The sequence below is a fragment of the Ambystoma mexicanum genome, chromosome 12 (genome assembly GCF_040938575.1).
Source record: "Ambystoma mexicanum isolate Mex_15411 chromosome 12, UKY_AmexF1_1, whole genome shotgun sequence".
In the NCBI taxonomy this organism is placed as follows: domain Eukaryota; kingdom Metazoa; phylum Chordata; class Amphibia; order Caudata; family Ambystomatidae; genus Ambystoma; species Ambystoma mexicanum.
The window spans coordinates 555,472,683-555,492,417 of NC_090936.1; positions in this window are offsets into that span (position 1 = coordinate 555,472,683).

A 19,735-nucleotide genomic window follows, 5' to 3' on the forward strand; every position below is an offset into this window, starting at 1 on the left:
AAGCAAAGCATTCAAAGCCCCTGCAACTAACACAATTTGAAAAGGCATGTGTTGGGATGATGCGAAGGAAGTCTAAGAGTATGTGAGCCAAGCAGATGGATGTGTACACCAACATATAACCAAACTCACATATGATGATGAAGCATTACAGTGTCAGATGTGCTGCATGACATGAGAGCACCCACTGGTTGATAGCTGATATGAGTTAGTAGGTGGCCATGCATGTGAGGCACACACCCCCCACCCCGACTGCATAATTGACAGGCATATGGCACATATCCAAAAATAGGGCCCCTAGCCCACATGACAGTCACTTAACAAATGCACACCAAATCCAGATACAGCACATGAACATAGAGACAACAACTGTGTGATGAATAAACAGAAACTGTATTAACAATATTTACACTATGCATAAATACTATGTGGAAAGGGAGAAATGTCCAAGGTAAAAAAATTGGACAATCAAAAAGCACACAATGAACTATATACATAGGCAGTGGACTCAATAGTCTCTCATGATGTCCTCCAGGCAGAGACGTCTTTATGGGAGGGCGAAAGGGGCACTTGCCCTGGGCCCCCACCTTGGAGGGTGCCTCACAAGCCAGCATGATCGTCTGAAGTCATTTTCCATTGTTGACCAAACATAAATGGCACACGTTGGGATATTTTGTGGCATGCTGCTGAGGTTAAACCTATTGCCTGTCTTTTGTTGAGAAGAACTTTCTGCTCTCATTAATTCATCCACTAATGCTTTCTGTGTTCACTGTAGTACACATAGTTTGTGCATTCACTATTGCACACATGCTGCAGCATTCTCACCTTTCTGTGGGGACCTTCATGATCATGTGCAACAGCCAAATTTGAAATGCATATTGCTACATGTGAGAGCTGCAATGATTCAGATGATAGTTTAGTGTGTTAAGCACTCATTAGAGAGATGTCTGTGTTCATATGCAAGATTACAAAACCAATTCCAGCAAGGCCGACTCAGCCATTCCTATGTCTACAGTCGATAAACCTGCATGTATATGTACTTTATTTTGTAGCAGAGCAGGTGCTATTATTGGCAATGTAACTGCACCAGATAGCAGTTGCTATAAAAACAAAAAGCATCAGCATGGTGACGGTCTAGAAATCAGAAATCGTTTTCTTCAGACTGGTAGTTGTAAAACTTAGGCAGCCCCCCCTAATGATGAGCATAAGTGTTAGTCTGGAGAGGTGATTAGGTAACCATATTCAAGACTGTGAAACCAAGGCATTCATTCTCGTGTCCTGGCTTTGTTAGCAGATTATACAGTGATCCGGGACAAATCATCTTATATCACTGAATTCTCACATGCTGGTGGCATTGTTTAGCCCATTACCTGATCTTTCCTTTTAAATAGGCCATTTGAGTGGGAGGGGTTCTACACAGAAGAAAGTGAACAGATAGTGCAGGCCTCTGGCAAGCACATTTTAAGTTCTTCTCATTTGACAGAAAAACAGTTTGCTTTTTTGTCCAATTCAAAGGTTTAGCTGCGCGTTTAGGAATAACATTTTCACAAGCCTGTGTTTTTAGTGTATTTAAAGCTTTAAAATACAAAAGAGAAACGCAGAAAAAATCTTTTAAGATCACATCAATTAGACTGCTATTACTTTAATGCTTCCCTTGATGATGGAGACAATGAAGCTAGAATCATCACCGTTTTGCATAACCACGCTTCTATAAAGATATGTTTTTAAAAAACTGTCATGTTGGGTAATGCGATTTGTGTACTTTCCATGTCACTTCTATAACATTTCATTGGGCCTCATTACGGGTCGGGCGGTCCGGATTTAACAGTGGCGGTAAACCCGCCGCCACTGTTAATTCCGGACCGCCCGATCCTGAGTCCTGCAGGTGGGAGGTGATCTTCCCACCAGGTCTGACCTGGGGGGGTTGAACACCTCCTGCCTGCAGGCGGATATGGAAACACCAGCACCATCACAAGATGGTGCCGGTGTTTCCACTTCCCCATTCCCTTTGAGTCCTATGGGACTCAATGGGAATGGGGATTAACACCATTCTGCCTCAGTGACTCCCGGGACACTGGGGCTGTAATGCCCTGGTAATTCCGGGAGTCACGGAGGCGGAATGGTAATACGAGTCCGGCGGTAACCAGGCGGTTTTACCGCCGCGGTTACCGCCAGATTCATAATGAGGCCCATTGTCTTAGTTCATGCGAAGAACTGGAAAAGAAAATGGCAGAATTTGCAGAATGGACCCGAATCCCAGCATCACTGCCTAACCAATGTGTGATCCTCATCTCATTTTATCTCATGTTGCCTAATCTGTTCACATTACCAGTCCCATAACCTTTTAATAATGTCACTCTTCAGAGTAATTTCGTTCTCAGGGTATGGTCTTCAAAAAAGCCTCACACTTGATTTCAATGGCTATAGTGTTACTTCCCCTATGATAATAGTTAGCATTTATATATTGCACACCACAACCACTTGTTTCTTTGCTCTCCAATGGTAACACTACTTGAAAAATATGTTCTTTTAATCTCAGTCTCAGACACCTTCCTAGAAGCTTCTAATCTCCATTCACTATCTATGCTATGATATGTGTAGCTTTCTTCTTGCTTACAACTGGTCTCCTGTATCCAGGCTTAAGCACTTTTGCATTATGTGAGGCAACTAATCGGAGTTGTCTATTCTGGATTTTGTGCACCTTTTTCATATGATCTGTGTCCTGCATTCATACTATGGCCAGTATACCTTCTTTGTGGCTGCTAGTGATGAAAAGTGTCCTGTACCTATGCTACAACACAAGCACCCTTATTGTGGACTGCTAATGTTGTCCTTGAAATGCTACTTCTTTATCATTCTGAGTACAGCAAGAATGAAGAGGGTCATGGGACTGAAAGGGACAACCTATGCTTATTTTACGAGGCAGCATATCAAGCTATGTGTGATGATCGCGATGGGGGTAGGGGCGTGACCAGATATTCAGACCCTTTAATTTGTTTTGTTTGGTGGAGGGGGGCCCCACAGGTGTCCCTGCCCAAGGCCCCAAAAATGCTTAGGATGGCCCTGCCTCCAGGGCAGAGTCGCATTCCTCATCCTCCACTTGGAGGCTGGCCAGAGTTTGGTCCTGGGTGGCTTGCAGGCTCTCCCTCCTCCTCCTCTCCTCCTCCCCTGAATCGCTGTAAGCTTGCTCCAGTATGGCAACCCTCATCAGTGTCATTCCCTCCCCCACCTCTGCCCTGGCCCTAGCAACCCATGCCATCCTAACTTGCTGCCTCTATGCCATCAGCTGCATCTTAACCCCATCCATACGCACACCAATTGCCTAAAGTGGTGGTGCTCCTCCGGCCATGTGTCCAAACATTGCTGTGTTGCTTGCTTCCCCGATGTTGTAGGGCCCTGCATCGATTTCCTCTGGCCACTCCTATACTGTTGCTGTGTGGCCAAGCATACCCTGTGCATGCAACCCCGCCATCTGGATGTTGCACGACGGGGGGTTACAGTACCAGTACTGTCTGGATGTGCCATCTGCCCCACTGATGCATGTTCCTGTGTAGGTGCCTGGGCTGGCACAGTGATCACCTCTACTGTACTTGCCGGGACTTCCACCTGAGGCAGGGACATGCTGACCACCGGACTGGGTGGTGTGGGTAGGATTTGAGTAGAGTGGGCCGTGATGGAAACTTGCAAGGAAGGCCCTCTCGAGGACGACTGGGGCACAGCGGCAGTGGGGGAAAGGGCAGCTGAATGTGCAAGCGCACAGAGACCACACAAGAGCAGCACACGTGCCAGCTGATCCAGGTAGAGGCACATTGATTTGTGATGATGTGAGAGCACTGAATTAATCTGCCTCACATCATCATGAATCGAGTCTGTCTGCCTTCCAATCCCAGCCAGCAGGGCATGCAATATCTCATGGGTGATCCCTGTGGCCCCAAAGGGGGGACTGGACTGGGTGGAGGCATCCACGAAAGTGGTCATAGCTGCATCAGGTGAAGCAGGGACAGGAGGTTGAGCATATCCCTCCATGGTGCACTGCACATCCTCCTGTCCCTGGCCTAGGTGTGCATCCTGAACACCTTCCTGGATGCCCTAACCCGACTGCATGCACTGCCCTTCATCTGCCTCCTCCACCACCACCGCCATCTCCCTGGATGACTCCAGAGAGCCTTCGTCCCTGGATGGCCCCTCCATTTCAATACCCTGGCCCACAGCCACTGAGGAGCCCCACACCACAACCTCCTGGGATGTACCCCCAGCAGTTCCGCACAATGGAACTTTCACTCCCCCAGCCACTTCACCCTTGGATGATGTGGACTCAAGTCTGGCTGGTCAGGGTATGCGCTTTGGTCTGGTTTATTTGTCCCTGCCCATCTGCTCCACAGCCATGCCTCCACCCTCTCCACAAGCTGGAGAAACTGCAGAAAATGTGGAGCAAAACCATTGACATGAGAAATCATCATCAATGGATGTGTGGCATACGCAAAATAAACATGACAAATCATGTTTCAACCATGAACTGACACACACACAGTGCACACACACACACATATATGTGCCCTGGCAAACTGCATTGCAAACGTTGCATGAGTGTAGTGTGAAGGCTCAATAATAGCCATAATCCATGCACATCTGAACAAAGCACATTGTAAAGTACCCAACAACACATCACCTAAAACAGGCAACACCACCATACCAATGACCAACTAACACAAACAAGAATGACATGCAGCCATGGTCATGGGGCCAGCACCAGGGCACCTGCCCACACAAACACAGTCACCAATGTGCACATGCGACAGCATGACCTGCAAGCAAGCAACATCGACTGCCACACATATCTGGGAACAAATTGCACATGTCAATTGGCCAAACATACAAATATTGTATGTAAACACATACACTTGTGTTACAAATGCAGTGGGATGTTAGATCACATCCCAGTCTTGGAGACGTCAATGTGTCAACTCCACATATACAGACATCAATGCAAATGTGTCACTATCAGCAGATGTGCCTGCTTGGATGCACTGTCAGATGTGCCACACATGGACACTGACATCATGCATTGTGCTCACATGCCCACAACATAGTATGTCCGCATCTGTCATGTCCAAGCACTTGCTCCATGCTCTCACACTGCACATGCCCAAGTACAGCAAACCATGAATGCACAATCTGCCAAGTGTCACACAAACCCAAGTATACAATGCCTGATGCCACAAATAGCTTGTATTTGCATGAAGCAGCCATCAACCACGTCTAAGAACACAATCAAGCCACAATCAAGATGTGGCATCTGCCAAAATGCATGCCACACATATGCTGTAGAGCATTGTCCCACATGGGTACTCACCAGCAGCGCCGGGCTGGGCCGGATAGAATCTCTCAAGTACCCGCAGCTGTATCTGGGTGACCCGGTGGCAGCTAGCATTGTACACCTCCAAAGTAGGTTCTGTGTTGAGGGCTGCCACCACCTTGGTCTGGCTACGGTCCTTGAGGTCATCCCAACAGAATGCCAACTCTTCCACATTGATCGCAGCCGTGATGTTGTCCCAGATCCTCAGGCTTTTGCCGTTTCCCAGCTGCGTATCTGGGTGGAAGAGGGCATCATAGGCACCCAAGACCCGATCCACGAGGATGCCAACTTCGGTGGATCTGAAGTTGGCAGCCCTCTGTCTCGACGTGGGGGTGCTGTACTCCCCCAGATTATGTAGAATGGGCAGACATGGCACCCCTGAGGCAGGTATGAGTTTCATGGGTCCTGGGTAGGTCCTGTAGTGCTTTGTTGGTGTTGGCTGAGGTGGAAGTCCTAGGAAGTACAGAAGAGGTGTTGGCAGGCCCAACACCGGAGTCCAGGCAAAAGTCGGACAGCTGGCATAATAAGACAGTGCCGGTTGCAGGCAATGACTCACTCACAAGTAGGCAGCAGCGGCATAGGAGTGAGTGAAGCAAAGCAGGGCCAGAGGAGGCAAATACAGAAGTATGTAGGCAAGAGAAACAGTGGTGTGTGTCTTGCATCTGCAGCAGCCAATAGCAGAGTAAAGGCCCTTAATGCATAAGTTACATCCTGCGTGCGGTAATGCAGCGCACCTATGCGGCACACCTGCCTGGCTCATGGCAGGGTGATATAAGGTGTGCAATGCGCATCACTGTTTTGGTTATGAAGGTTATGATCCTGACGAGTTTCGCAGATGTATTTGGGGTGCTACAAAATCCTTGCCTTCAGGTACTGCGTACCGCATTTTTCTTTGGGGGTTTTTGCCTCTGTTCATACGCGCATGTTTTTGTAAACATTTTGAGGCCTAGGGTGTGTCACATATGCAATTTTATTATCTCTGGGTGCCTCTGTGCATCTCATATCACTTTTTGGACTTTACGGAAGCTTACCCGGTAACATGCCTGCAATTTTGTGTTTGGGGGTGCCACTGCGTATCACGGACCACTTTTTTATTTTTCAGAAGCTTTCAAGGTATATTTTTGAATCACTGGCTGCCTCTGTGCATCTCGTATCACTTTCTGAAGTTTACAGAATTTTTCCGGGTAATGTGTAATGGACCACATCAATGCTTTAGGGTGGAGATGCACAGTGCTGAACAGGTTCAGAAGCGCTGGAATGATCTCCCCCATCGCACCAAGCACAAGCTCAGTGTCAACCTGGCCTCTGCACTGGCAACTGGAGGGGGGCCACCAGAGGAGGAGCAGCTGACACTGCACAAAGAGGCTGCGAGCCAATTCATCCTCCTTGAGCAGGTGTAAGGCTTTGGAGGCCTGGAGAACTATGAGGACACATCTGGTGAGTGGCTGCCATTGTGCAACGGATGTTTTGCCAGTCATGCATGACCCACCTTATATGGGTAGTGGTACATCTGGCTGCAGTTGTATGTCATCCCTGGGTAATGCATGTTTGCAGACTTTCTGGCTCATGTCACATGGCCGTCATTCTGGTAGTACACTGTGTGGTGTACATACATGTGTTGCACATGTCGGTGTGACAGTGCACATCACCCACATGGTTCTCCCCTCATTTATTGCCACCATGAGACACCAACATGTACTTTTGTGTGCTGCATTCTTCTGGCGTGTGACTCTGCACTGATACACAGGTACATGAAATCGATGTTGAACTCATTATGTCATGATGAGTTGCATGTTCCATTTGTCACCTGCTCCGATGGGATGCCTTGTCATGATGCATATCTGAGCTGTCTGTCACCTCGCCTTGTGGTGTGCTCAGAGAAGAGTGAAGGTGCATAAATGACACAGACCACAGCCCTGAGTTGCAGGCATGATGTTGGTGCTAATACAAATGAGTGTAGTAAGGGGTTACACCATTCACCAAATGGTGAACAATCGCTGATGGCGGGTTGTCATGCAAAGGTTGGCATCCTTGCAACATGAAAATCACCTGGACATAGACGGCGCATGTGGGAGGTCATGTACATCATGAATGGCAATGAGGGTGCCTGGCTGCATTGCATTCTATACATGTGCATGGTAGTTGTTCAAACATATCAAGTGACTTATATTTTAAGGCACCAGTCTGGCCTCAAAGGCCTGTATATGTCTGTCTGTTGATACTTGACAGGCACATGCCTTGTCACTGCCATCATTGGCCTGTCTGTGAACTGGATACATACACAGTTCCCCACACCTGTGTCATCTGTCTAATAAGGTCAGACATGCCTGCACCATCTCACACCCAGATGTAGCATGACTTTGTTGCAACATGTATAATGTGATGGGTATCTGAAGCAGTGCTGGTTCACAATCTGAGAATGCATGACCATGAACTTTTCACCCAGCAAAGTGGGATGATGTGCATATACAGGGACTGCATTGCAAACAAGAACACCCATGCCAGAGGCATTGTTGTGGGGCTCGATTGTTGCACATGCATGCCACTCATGGACCTTATATAATCTTCATCACCATGTCCAAATACTGGGTTTCAGGATATGTTCTATCTGCTTGACATTTACGCATATACAACCGCCACCCCACCAGCATGGTTGGAGGAGGAGCAACAGGGCAGGGACATGGACATGTCAATGTAATGCAGATAGCATGCAGCTCTCAAACAAGCATCACTCACTGCCTCCCCCTCATCCTTTCTCATACATTACTGTTGTCTACTACACAGGCATGCTGTACTGCTACCAGTCTCTGCCTCATTGCCAGTGTCACAGAGAGCCTGCTCATTGGGTCCCTTGCTCTCCATTTCCCTCCCACACACTGGCCGGACTCCATGGTGCCAGTCCCCTCACACTCTTGTGGGTCAAAGGACCTTGTTGTCATCTTCAAATCTTCTCTCCTCCTCTTTTCATTTCACAGACCTTGCCTAGAAGGCCCACCTTCAGCTGAAGCTCCTCAGAGAAATGTTCCCTTCCCTCACCTTCCCCCAGGACCTCAACGTCTCTAGTTCAAATTGGGACATCAGGTTCACTTATGTACCTGTCACATTGACTCAAGTAAATATCAGTGTTGCTTAATCACTTTGGGGTGCCCTATATGTAATTTATCCCATTAAGGTGTTCATAATCACCACTATGAGAGCGTTTGCCTCCCTGCTCATCTTCGGGCTTGATGACATTCAGTGTTTCCAATAAACACACCTTTCCACTCTAAAATGGCCGCTGGGTTTACCAGCGAGAAATCGTCCTTCTTCGCTCTCAATACTGCGATTACAATACCGCCGACAGTCGTTCCCGAATGTGAACGCGAGGCTTGTACTAACCAGAGGAACCGCACGACGGAAGCAGCATTTTCCAGCGGCTCCTTTCCATCGCCCACTTCGTTAGACAAGGGAAGCGGGACATAACAGGATGAAATCAAATATATGATCATCCCTAAATGTATAGAGGGCTGATTGGTCCCTTGCTCTTATGTACCCTTGCAGGAATCCACTCCAAATGTAGACGTGAGGCGAACTGACAACTTCGAATATGACGAACGATAACCCAGACTACATTTGGGAAACTCACGGCAGTGGCTAAGTAAGTGGGCCCCCTTTTTAGTGTCTGGGGTTTTACAAGAAATATAACAAACTTGTGTGTATGACATGCCCTTTAACTCCTATAGATGTCCAGCAGCACTGTGGGATATGTAGTGTGCTGATCACTCCACCACTCATGCGCAAGACATACACCCAACACGGGATTGAAAAAGCCTGTTTGATGCATACACCAAAAAGGTAAATATAAATTTTTGTATATATGAGCATATCTGCCACCAATTGAGGAGTACATTTAGACTCACAAACTCTGTGTATTGATTCACAGACTATATTTCTTGGACGGATTTTGTCAGCCGCCAGAACAAGATTGACAAACGCAATCGCCTCGCCCACCACACCCTCAGAAACCATCACAAGGTTAGCAAATAGGCTCCTGCTTTTGCATAAATTATAATGACACCACTTTTTGATCAAATTTGAAGTAAAAATCTTTTTATGTGTTTTTATTTACCTCTCAGGTTACTAGACTGACACACAGGCGCCCTGATGGCAGTGTTACCTACACTTTAACCTACTGCATCCTGAAGACGGGTCTCGGGACACCTCTGATGAGCTTTAGACTGCAACATGGTTGTCCTTTGCCCCAGAAACACATTAGATTGTAGACGCCATTATACCATGCTGACGTATATTTGTATTGTGAACAAGTCACATCACTACTAACATCACACAAACCAATGAATGTTTAGCAACTGAAAATCAATTGGTATTTATTCCAGATGTTATACGAAATGGTCTTTCTCTCTTTTTCCATCATTGTTCTTTGTTAATGATGAACGCTGTTATGTTTTTTTTTAAATCTTTTATTATTATGTGTTGAGAAAATAATGATTAAAATATGTTAAATATACTTCTCTGATCGTGGTGACAGACATACTTTGATGTTCTGTGATAAGCAGTCCTTTTGAGGTGTGATAGAGGTGGGTAGGTAGTGGTCACTGGACTCACATTGTTTGATGCACCCCTCCTCACAGATCATCTGATTGTGAACTATGGCTGGTGAAATGCAATGTCCCATGTTGTTGTAGTGACCCTGATTCTTCCGGCGAGTGCACTCCATGGGAGGTCCACCCTGCACTCTTTGACGTCCCTAGTCCCCATGCCCTCTGCCAGGCACTGGCCCTCCTTTCAAGTGTTTGGAGATAGAGTTCTCGGTGGAGTGATGAGGGAATCACATCATGCCAGCTCTGTCAGCAGGTAAGCATGTGCACTGGCTCTCATGTTGTGTCTGTATTATTGGTCGCCATGGTCTTTGCGTGCATGACACATTTTAACTAGCTGGGTGGCGTAATCAGTGAGTCACAGTAAATATCCATCCAGGTGTGTGTCTGTCCACATACATGTGTGTGTATGTGAAGTTACACTTCTATGCAGGTGCATTGTTTTGGTGGATGCACTATCACAGTTGACGCAATTACTGTATGTGATTAGGCAGAACTTGTCACACTTTAGCCATTGGCAGTAGTTCATTCATTTTGGATGTTTGTACTAATTGAAGGCATGCATACTCTGTGTATCTGCAATCTCTGTATTTCGGATCTTCAACACTTGGCTCACTGACCGTGATGATATCACCTTACAGCCACTCTTATACTTCCCCTGGCCCCATGTATGCTACCGGGCCCTGCAGGTGTACTCCCTGTGCACACTACACTTTGACCTGTGCTGCTTCCCAATCCACATCCTTGTCCACTCACATGACCTGCCCTGCCCTGCCACGGTTCCACATGTCGCAAACACGTCCATTCTTAGGTCTGCTCATCCTCTTCTGCACTGCTTCATGCCGTAGCCTCTGGTGGCACAATTCTGGCCATTTGTGTACATTGACTCCACAGGACAGGTTTGTCACACTTGCTGCATGTAGGGTTGTACAGATATGTGCATGTGTACCCCTGACAGACTGCTTCTGTGTTAACAAATCAGGTCACTTTTTGGACCTACTTTGTTTTTGTTTGTTATCCACATCGGGGTATGTTGCATGTATTTTGGTTTGGATTCCTTGTTCATCTCATCCCGCACTGAGTGCACATAGTGTGGGCACATTGTGGGTCCATGCATGTGTTACATCGTCCACTCCCCACAGCTTGTCTTCATTTGTTCTCCCTGTGTGATTTGCGAGTGCACCCTCAAATCCATGCACACTTACTCGGACAGTCTCACTCAGGGTGTGTGGTCTGTTGGTAGTGAGTGAACAGCTGCATGGTGCCCTGGGGTCCATTTAGAATGGTGTCCAACAGGGGTGAATGCTTGTTAGTGTAGGGTATGGGTATGTGGTTTTAGGCACTTCTTTGTGAGGATGTAGCATACATGGGTCCATTTATGCTTTTCATGCCATGGTTTGTGTTGCCAGTGGTTTGTCTGATGTAAAGCTGTTGATTGACCTTTCACATGTGTCCATTATTTGCCAGTCTGACCTTCTCCATCACCCACGTTTGCCCTTCATTGCCAACAACATGTGGTACTTTTTCCATCTCTGTTCATTTCAGGCTCTCTTCTTGCAAAGGTGTTCATGTCTCAGTATTCCTCTCGTGGACAACTTCTCTCTGCCCTCACTCACTGTGATATCAGACATATCCCTCCTCATCTACCCTCCAGCCAGTCTACTCCTTGAGGTGCTTTTCACCTGTCCCTTCTCTCTCTCTCCCCCTATCTCTCTCTCCACTCCACTGTTGGGCAATGTTCACTCTGTGTCCTGTCTCCCTCTTGTCATCCTTCGTCCATGCCTATTTTCTTGTTCGATAAATGAGTTGCCATGTATGTCCAGTATCTTTATGTTGTTGCAATTAATGTATTTGCAATTTGAAAAGGTATTTCCAGGTTTGATGTAGTGGATGCAAGCCAGGTGGGTACCCTGTGCAGGTAAGTGAAGGGCACTCAGTGTATCATGTGCATTGTGGTTTGTGGCAGTGAGTCTGACACTGTATGGGGTCACACTTCTTTGACTTGTATTGAGATGAACGGGTCCAACTTCATGGGTGCATGTGATGCATGGTGATGGTAGGGTGGTGTGTCTATAGTTTTACAAAGGTAGCGGGCGCCCCTCTCTCGCAAGAACAGACATGATAACCTGTTCAGTGGTTATTAACCACTTGAGAGTTCGCAGCCACTGCTTTTACTCACTGTGCCTTTCACAGATGGGAAATATCCATTTGCATATCAGTCTTTGTCCTGCCCAGTGGCAGTCCAGCACCGAAATACAATGGCAATTCCAATCTGAACGAGAGTACCACCAGCAACCCCATACACGTGTTTCACCCTTGTCTATGCATGCAGTTTTCTCAAGCCAATCAGGGTGGAACTGGTTTCGGGCTCATTGTTGTGAGGGAGGCTGTCACTGTAGCACCTTTGTTGATGACTTCTCATGAGGGTGGCCGGCCCGGCTGTTTGTGTGCTATAACACATGGTGATAGTTGGGATGCTCAGTGTTTCCTTGCACTTTTCACATGTGTATTGCCTCCCACATGGCATCCCATACAGTGATTTTTCAATAGTCATGTCTACCCACATAGGCAGTCCAATCTTGATCCATCTTCCCCGTCTGGAGGTGCTGTCCCAAGAAAAATCCACACACATAGCATCATTGCTGGCCATATGTGGGATGCCATGTTCTCCACAGTCACCAGGCACACACCATTGGCCAGGGGTTGTTTTTTGCCATGGTGAACATGTACCGTTCACGGTACACCAGCAGATTGTATGAGGCCTGTTTGCAGCTGCTGAGTGCATCTCAATGATCTCTTCAGTTCAAAGCACATTTGACCCAATTCACTCCAGTCCTGGTGAAGTCTGCCTTCCCTTCCACTTTCCTGTTGCCTGCTCCCTTTTGTGTCTCAGGCTCCTTGGTATCTGTTTCTCATTGCTTTCTCATGTCTGCTTCTGTGTTTCATGCCGGTTTCCTTGGTGCCCTGCCTTCCAGTATGACCGCTGCCTCTGTGAAGTGCCAGCTTCTGCCAGATCCTCTTTTCTGTGCAATTGGTGATATTTTTCTATCACATCTTCTCAGACTTTGCATCATTGGCTCCCCTGCCAGTGTTTGCTGCACTGTCCCAGTGGAACGTTAAACAGGGGATGCCATATCGTGGCATTGGGAGTACTTCCAATGTGATCCTGGGTCTCCATCCTGTCAGTGGTCTCTTTTTGGGGGTCCTCTCAGTGTTGTACTGGCTGTGGCCAGATGCAAGTATTCATAATGTCTCATCGCCATGATTGTTAGGGAGAATTCTCCGGAATGGCTAATTTCCCTTTACTGTTGAGACCCTCAGCAGCTTTGCTGGATTTCTAGGGTTTCATCTTTTTAACTAATAAGAGTGTGAGGCTTTTTTTTCCAACTCTTACGTGTGTTTTTGCTATGTGTTGTACATTTTTTTTGTGCTCATGGACTATGGAGTCTCACCCACTCCATAGGTATAATCTTTTTACTGTGTTTCACACAGCACGCTAGTGCAGTGACACAGGGTTGTCTTTTTAGACTTCCCACTCTAAACTCCATTTTCTGGGACTGACTACTGTCTCCCAGAACATGTAAAGTTGACATTGACTTTACTAGTCCTTTTAAATGTACAGACCCAGTACAACCTATCTTCCAATAGAGTACTGGAAGGGTTAATAGTTCTCCCTTTTTGTCTGATTCTCATGGAACATTATTTTGTTCCCCTTTCTCTAAGATTTGGCTGGTGGCAGTGGTATCTACCATTTTTATTTTATCACGGGCTATGAAAATAGCCTCAGTAACGTTAGAGGCTATGGTGGTAGCCTCAAACTCTAACCCGCTGGACCCCTTTTATTTTTATTCGGTTCCGGTTGCGTTTATTCGCCATTTCTTTTTGTAAAGGTCTTTCTCGTGTTTTACTCTGTGCGCCAAACCAGGTTCCTTTGTTTGCCGTACTTTGGCGGGCTTCTGCACATATGCCCTCCGTAGGCACCGGAGTGTCTGGGTGGGCAGGATGTGAGGGAGGGGTTTGAGGACCCCTGCACAGGGTCTCCTTGGAGACCCAAGTAACACTTTAGTTTGATTGGCTAGATGACTGTCTTGCCAGGACAGCCACCCTGCTATGTGATTGACAGCCAGGCTGTCTGAATGGGGGAAAACTGCTTTAAAAGCAGGTCTCTGGGACTTGGAAGGCAGAGTCGCCACTGGATCGAGAGAGCCAAAGAGAAGCTGAAGGAAGACAACTGGTGCAACTTCTGGACACCCGGTGATCACCTGAAACTTCGATGACAGAGGAGATCCGCATGGAGTCTTCTCCCCTTGAGCCTGGTGGGACTAACCATCTCACAAAGCCCCTGGACCTCCTCTTCAGCCTGGTCGAATTTGCTGTGCTACAGGACACCGGATATCCAGAGAGAGAGTCCATTTGTGCTTTTAAGGAGCGCACCTTTTATTCAACGCTTTGATCTGCTGCTGGCTTCTCCCCTGGGCAGTCTTCCTCATTCTTGTCACCACGACAGTTGCTTCAGGAACCGTGAGCCTGCAGAAACTGCCAGGAAAAACCACCTCAGCTGCAGCATTCTTCTTCATTTAAGGTACTGTGCAAATCCGGTCGTTCGTTCCGTCCGACGGCATTGAAAGTGTTTGAAATCTTTCGCCTCTCCGAAGGCTTGTCCTTCTCTTCTCCTTTAAATATGTACTGTGTAGTACAGGCTTGTACCAAAGGTGAAATTGTACTTACACTTGTAGTCTTAATTGTATGTGGTGTTCCCAAAGGGTACTGCATATGTTTATGTCTAAAAATGATAATGAGTAAGTGGTCCTTCACTGCATGGCACTCAGGGGGGCAGGCAGTGGAAATGTTGTGGGTCAGTAATGTGTCACTATGTAGGGTGTTCATGATCTTGTTTGCCTTTGTTGCATGTCACTCAGGGGGGGGCACATGTTGCTGTATGGTTGGGTGCATGGATGTGTTGCCTGCCTTTACATTGTCTTGTATTTCTCTACAGAGGCGTTCTACGTGTGAAGACGGTTGCTGCGATTGACAGGGAGGTTGCTGGTGTATGAATGTACTGGACACAGCTTCAGGGCTTGGTGGTTTCTAGGCCTCTAGAGGGGGGATATCCATGGATTGCACAGTCCAGCTGGTGCAGGCTCACAAGGGTAAGGTAAGATGTGCATATTTCTTGTAGTGCACTTGCAATTTTCAGGATCTATATGGCTGCTTTGATATGACTGTATTGTGTGCCTAGTTGTTGTTAGGAAATTTGTTGGCCGTTCAACCTGTTTATTGTGGTGTTTCACAAATAGTGGTCCAGGGGTGTCCTCACTTGTCTTTGTAGTTTGCAACCATTGTGTAGTATGTCCTCCTACTTGTGGTCTCATGTGTGTGGTTTGGTGTCTAAGTGCACAACAGTTGTTGCTCGTGTGACGATGAGCAGGGACTTTGTTGCTTGTGGTGTGTGTTTTTGGATGCACTACATGGACACTGTTGGATCAAGTTGCTATGACTGCGTTGGTGATTTGTGCACAGTTATACAGAGTAGAGGCATTATGCATAGAGCGTTTCCATATGGGATTGCTCCATTATTTAACGCTTCTGTGAAGCAGGCCTTTGGGGTGCGCTACCCACTTTTGTTCACTTAAAAATGGTCTCATACTCAGTGGTAATTTTAATATGGGGTGCAAAGTCTCCCTATTCACTGTCTGTATGTAACGTGTTATCGTGCGCCCCTGCTTTCATGCTTATAGCAACAGGGATAGCTTTGAGGCTGTAGATCACATAGTCCCAAGGGTTTACAATGCTATTTGGAGTGGCTGATTGCAATTTGTGAATATGTTGCTTTTGATAGCCATGAATGACTATGTGATAAGAACTGAATATTGCCAAATTGATGCATTTTTCTGTTCCAACATGCTTTTACTTGGTTGTGTTTTTTCGGAATGAGTACATTTTTTTCAGACTCCAGAATCATTTTACTCCCAACTTTGCAAAGTGGGTGTGGTATACTCCCACTTGCAGGTCTTTTCTGGGGCTCTGTTTTTGCATGTTGTTCTATGGACACAATTTTGCACTCCCTGAGTCACATTCCCAGGGTGTTGTGGGCGTGGTGCATAGGCCACAATTCATGATTGAATGGCACCTGGGATGTGGCTTCAGTGAGTGTGCTCCACAGTGGCTGTTATTTATATGAAGTATGATTGCACCAGCTGGGTGCATGCAGGCTTTCAACGTACAATTTGGCCAACCATGGGCAAGGGTGGTGCCTGTGGATGTTCGCTGTGTCCCACCTGAATTTCCACTGGTACACCACGCCGTGTGGCAACATTGTGCAGTAATCATGCAGCCACTATGATTTACCATACTACCAGTGGTGCATATAGCAACACCCCACCAGAGTGGTCAAGCGAGCGGATCCGTGACTTCAGCACTCCAAATGTGCACTCCACTATGGCCCTAGTGGCTACATGTGCTGTACTGTATCTCACCTCAGCTGGTGTTGTGGGATTCCGGATTGGTGAAGTAATGAATGTTGAAAGCGGGTAGGCACTGTCCCCTGTAAATGTGTACATGGTTGTCATTGTCATTTATTGTCAGGGTATATTGTTCAGTGTGTTATGAGCATGCATTTGCGTGACCGTTCATACTCAGTGATGAGCCATGCATTTCCATGTTTTCCATATGTCAGGTCGTGACTGGTGGAAGTTGTAGCTATCATGTGTACTGCCCGGGAAATTGGCATACACTTCCATGATGATTCCATTGGCATCACACACTACCTGCACATTAATGGGGTGCCAGTGCTTTCGATTCAGGTAGATGTGCTCCATCATTTGGGGGGACCGTAGTGCAACATGCGTGCAGTCAATTGCACCTATTACAGAGGGAAATGTGCTCCTGCATAAAATTCCTGGATCACTGTCTGGCTTTCTGCCGTTGTTTCCGGGCATATATTTGTGCCTGCGCACACATGCAAATGCTGTTATGCATGACAATAACTGTTGTAGACAGCGGGATTGCATGGCCTGTGATATATCCCCGGATATTGCAGTGGTTCACTGGGAGGACCCAGTTGCAATGAAATGGAGTGCAGTCAGCATTTTTTTCTGGGTTGTGAGGGCCTAGCGGCAGATGGTGGTTGATGCTAAGCCATCTTCCCACTCCCTGAAAAGGTCTATTATTTAATGGGGTGCGGGGGACCTCTACCTGGCATATACCGGGTAATCCACCATCCTAAACAGCGTGGTGCATGGTGTGAATATCCGGGCCTTGCGCATCCTCCTCCTCCTGCTGTGTCTGTGCATAATAGCTCCAACTATTGCTGGGTTCATTGTGGCTGTAGATGTTGTTTTGATGTGTTTTGAGTGATTTATACACATTGGTTCCTAAGCGTGTTGAAGTTTACGCCTGCTATCATGTGGCGGATGGATCACAGGGTTTGCATGTGCTTTTTCACATTGAAATCCATGAATACGTGTGTATTTGCATTGAAATGGGTGTGCGATTACTTTGCAGTGGACCGTCCCTCAACTCACCCACATTTTCACGTGTTCCTCCTCATTCTACATGTTCCGCCATCTATTTGGGTCGCTCCATAGGCCTGGCCCACAGTCTGCTTGGAGTCTTGCGCAGGGTGCTTTTATAGCTTCAGAAAGTCTTTCTTGGGATGGCTTTTGGTGATTCTGCGAACAAGTTCCTTTAATTCTTCAAAGGGGCTCTCATCCCTCTGGGTCTTCCCATTTCCTACTTCTGACACAGTTCCTTGTCCAAGTCCAAGCTTTTGTGACCACTGATCCTGGTCTTTGCTATCCTCCAGAGAAGTAAGTGTCTCTCTCTTCCTGTCAACTTATGTCAATGTTAATGTTAAATTTATTTATATCACGCACCGTCACCACCAGTGTGGTCCCCAGGCGCTCGGATGGATCTGAAAAGGAGGGTGTGAAAACAGGGCGGATTGGGTGGGTGGGTTAGTAGGGTGTAGTGGGGATAGGGAAGTGAGACTTGTGATTTCTTGTTGGCAGCTTCAGTTCGTTTTGCACTGTTCGCTGAGCTGAAGTGCGGTTTTCAGGTCGGTGCAACTTCCCATGTGCTGCTGTGAGGGGCTATGTGTTGCTAGTCTGTTGTTGTAGTGTGGTGATGTGCATGCATATTTCCGTGCAAAGATGTGGTTGTGTGAGTTTCTGAATGGGAAGCGTATGCGGAAAGGTGAGGTTTTAGAGTTGGTTTAGCGAGTTTTCCTTACCTCTTTGTCTTTGTGTTTCTGTGCTTAACATCTATGATAATCCTGTGTGTTTTGTGTGGTAGTCTGTCTGCTTAGTTGGCGGGCATGTTGACGAGTGGCAGTTTTCCTATGTGTTACTCTAGTGGCTTGTCTACCTGGATGATGCTGACGTGTTCCCCGACCTGGAAGCTAATGATTGTGATAGAGGGTTCTCGTCACTCCCTGCCCATCCCTTGCTTGCCCATCTCTTGGGGGATCCTTACCTTCCTAGGTTTCCTATGTGGACATGGGCTGCTGGGGTGTATTCCTCCTACCCTCTGGTTAGGGAAGATTAAGTTAGGGTCATGGGTTACTCCTTAAGGTTCAGGTTTTCCATTGGGTGTGTGCTTCCTAGTCGCTTCCTTTTGGTTCTGGAGCAAAGTTTTGAGTAGTTTCCTGAATTCCAAATGATCCCTTGTGTTGCATATGTTTTTTTGGTAGGTCATTCCAGGCTATTGCTGCCAGGTGAGGGAAAGATGATCCTCTGAATTTTCTTTTATTGTATGGTTTTGGTTCTAAGCGGATGTCAGTGCTTGATCTCAGTGGCCTTGTCAAATGGTAGACGGTTATTTTATCATTTAGCAACTCTGCTCCTTGGCTGTGGATTGTTCCATGAGTTATGCACATTGTTTTGAACTTTATTTGCTGTTTAATTGTTAACCAGCAGCATTTTCAGCACTGGGGTAATGTGTTCTCTTCGTGGTAGTTTGAGCAGGAGTTTGGCTGCAGCATTTTGGATGCGCTGAAGTTTCTTCTATAGTCGTTCTGGAATTCCTAGGTATAGGTTGTTGGCGTAGTCTACTCTGAACATGGAGAGTGCCAACATGGTGAGTGTTATTTGGGTTAACACGTCTAGGAGGAAGAAACATTTCTTGTTTATGGTGTTTACTTGGGGCTCAAGTGTTTGTTTTTTGTCCATCAAGACTCCCAGGTTTTTTACTATCGTTGATGGAGTCAGCGCTGTTCCAAGTTCTTTCAGCCATTGGATGTAGTTATGATTTTCCCCGCTTTTGGATATGATCATTATTTCTGTTTTGCAGTGTTGAGTTTGAGATTATTAGTGTTCTTCCGGCCGTAGAGTTCTTGTATGCAATCTTCCAGCGTTGTGTTTCCTTCCTGTGTATCTTGTATTTTGTAGACGATCTGTGTGTCATCATCGTAGTTGTAGCACATGAGGCTGTGTTTTTTAATGAGCCTGATTAATGACGCCAGGTATATGTTGAAAATTAATGGGGATAAGGAGGATCCTTGTGGTACTCCACAGGTGGATTCTCTTGGGGTTGATTTGAAAGGTTTGATGAATACAGTTTCTTTTTGTTTGTTAGAAAGGATTGTATCCATGGTAGGGCTAGGTCAGTGATTCCTATTTCTTCCAATCTCCCGATTAGGATGTCATGGTTGACTATGTCAAATGCTGCAGAGAGATCCAGAAGTATTATAGCTGTGTTTTTGTCTCAGTCTGCATTAGACTTTAGATCATTCCAGATTGAGAGCAGTGCCGTTTTCCGTTCCTTTCATTGGTCTGAAGCCTACTTG